The sequence below is a fragment of the Monopterus albus genome, unplaced genomic scaffold (assembly GCF_001952655.1).
Source record: "Monopterus albus unplaced genomic scaffold, M_albus_1.0 scaffold19.1, whole genome shotgun sequence".
NCBI classification, from domain to species: Eukaryota; Metazoa; Chordata; class Actinopteri; order Synbranchiformes; family Synbranchidae; genus Monopterus; species Monopterus albus.
The window spans coordinates 1,697,083-1,700,178 of NW_018127899.1; positions in this window are offsets into that span (position 1 = coordinate 1,697,083).

Below are 3,096 nucleotides of genomic sequence, written 5' to 3' on the forward strand. Positions count from 1 at the left end.
GGGTTTTTTTTGTCTTTAATCCATAATCATCAAAATTGAAACAAATAAAGGCTTGAAATATTTCACTTTGTGTGTAGTGAACTAATATAACATACAAGTTTCACTTTTTGAAACAAATTATTGAAATAAATGGACTTTCCCTCGATATTCTAATTTTTTGGCACATACCTGTAGACATACCTTTTCAGCTGGCCTTCTCATATTAAAACTCTAGATTTAAGACATTTTGGGATTACACATCACTGTGTAATGTTTCAGTGGCTATCAAAACACTAGATTTAAGACATTTTGGGAATACACATCACTGTGTAATGTTTCAGTGGATCAGCCTTTGGTGTTTGACTCTTGGCTATTTTATAGTTTAAGTTACTATAGTTTATCTGTACTATAAGGATCACCTTGTTATCACATATGAAGGGTTAAACACTTCCCAGGTTTTAGTTGGCTAGAGGATCTCACGCACACACGCAGTATGCAGTGTGGGTTTGTTTGAGTCAGTGAAAACATAGTGGAATGCAGTGACTACTCTCAGGAGATTTTTCATCCATCTAAGAAGACTAAGTCCAAAGTGTGGGCATATTTACTAGAGTCCTGAGGGAGACTTATAATAATTGAGGATGTTACCCTGCCTGTAGAACATTCAGAAATAAAAATTGCTGTTATGAAATCCTTTGAGTCAGCTCTGTGACCATCATGCCCCATTGTAAGTTAACTTTTAGCTCATACATGATGTGAGGACTTCAGAATGGAGCAAAGAGCTTGTCATTAAGCTTTTAGTGTTACCTAGCCTTGTAAAAACACTTCACGTTGTTCTGCTGCTGTATGTATCGTGACTATTAGCCCACTGCACACAATAACACGTTACATAGTGTAGTCACCCAACCAACATATTTTGTTGACAGGAGAAACATTATAATTCTCTGTATTTATGTAAAATTTTGAGCTCCTTAAACGTACTTTATCTTCTTAAGACTGTTTTTATGTACTCAAATGCAACAGAGAAGATTGAATATAAAAGTGTGCATGCATGTGTGTGAGGGAGAGATTAATAATGTCACCAACAAATATGATAATATGCTATTCCTTTATTTACTGACAATACTGGTAAAGGGTGTAAATTCATATTTATCCACAAGATGGCGGTATATTTTAAGACAACCTAATAGTCTGTTACTAAACACAGACTACACTGCTGAGTGCACATAGAAAAGCAAAATATGTAGATAAGAAAATCCAGTTCCACAACACATTTACCCAATTTACTTAGAGGTGCTGATTATCCCAGTGTAAACAAATTCCCTGTTTGTCTAAGTCCTTTGTATTCCCTCTGAAAGCAAACATATGCCCCATTAATGCATAGATCATGGGTCACAAAGGTACATTCAGTAGATGAGCATGGTAAATCCTAATCTGTAACCAAAACCCCTTGAGATCATTACATCTCCCTGCAGTGGAAGATTATCTGAGGTAGTCCTACACAGAGACCCCCAGGACTTGTACAGGTGGTACTGTAGATCCTCAGAGAATTGAGCCATCTATAAAAAAGAAATTTCCTGATGTTGGATGACTGGAGTAATGTCCCAAATGACTAGGGAATCTAGGATCTTAAAAAACACACAGTGAGGCCAAAATATTAACTTAATTTGGCAGGGAGTAATGCTCAACTCCTGTTAACCTTTATTTATTCAAATAGCAGATATGCACAGAAAATGGGCAGTGCAACTTCCATTTCCTTCTCAATCAAGTAAATATAGGGACAGAGTAATGAGATGTTCCTAATTAACACTTAGGTAAGACTAGTCCTCTAATGGTACAACATTTATGGAGGTTCACTTAGACAAGTTAGCATTGGTCTCCTGGAAACCAATGCAGAACCCTGGTAAGTGACAAAAACTAGGATAAAAAACTAGGACAAAAAATAGTTTGTGTGTTTTACCAAGCCAGTGATCAACAGAAATGTCTTGGCCACAGTGTGTTGGACTAACCCAGTTTACACAGGTATGAGCTTTAATGAATGGGTCAGAGTAAACTTCACTTCACTGTACCTCAGCAATAGAAGTAACAGGACAGGCGTGCCTTTAACCCACCCTTCTTCTCACTCGTATTTCCTATTTCTCTCTATCAATGCCAGTTTTTCTGAATGAGCACAAATACATTTTCTTGGATGATGGCATGCTTTCTCCCACCCAGGCTCTCTTTCTCCCTCCCACTTCTTTCATCCAGCTGCTGTTTTCCTGAATGAGCACTGAAACTATCCCATGACCTCACCATTGGCTCAGCTATGCCCCCTCCCCCCAAAACACCCAAGAAATTGAGTGATGAATTTAAAGATAGTGGTGCTCATGGTGGGAAGCGGGTGTGGGATAGGGCTGTGGTCACAAACTGCTGCTATTGTCACAATAAAATGCAACCAGAAACATCCATTCCTTAATAGACACACACAAGCACTTGCATGCATGATGCATCCCTGCACATTAGGATTACAGCGCTTATTCTGTATGGCAACAGCCCCCATAGTGTTATATTGCTGATCTTATCGGTGAACCCAGAACCCAGAACCTTCTTGCTGTGAGGTGACAGCGCTAACCACCGTGCCGCTGTGCTGTGCCGGTTACATGTTAGTCATATAATTTATAAGTCATATTACCTAACCCTAAGCCTTAAGCTTCCATCCTCAGTAGTAGGCTACTGACATCCTTGCAACTTGGATGCAATTTCAAAGAACATTTCTGACTTAACTCCTCTTACTTTTTGCTTGGGCCTGACTGATTTTTCCCAATGACTGTATAAAGTGAAGAAGTGTCTTATTCCAGGTCACTTCCTGTGCACCCACTGGGAAAGCGATATGAAACAGAAACGGAGTTTAAATGTGGGCCGAGGAGCAAGAGAACAAAGGAGACAAGAGAGAGAGTGAACCAAGAGATGAATCATGTGATGATGACTAACATCTTGCATAACCCTGTCTGAGAATCCTTCCCATTGCATGTCAGCAAGCGCCCACAAAAACAATGTTTTCTAAGCCTCCCACTATACCCTTCTCAAAACCCAGTCCTGCAGACACACAAACACATTTATTGGTGTTCAACACTGGGAGGC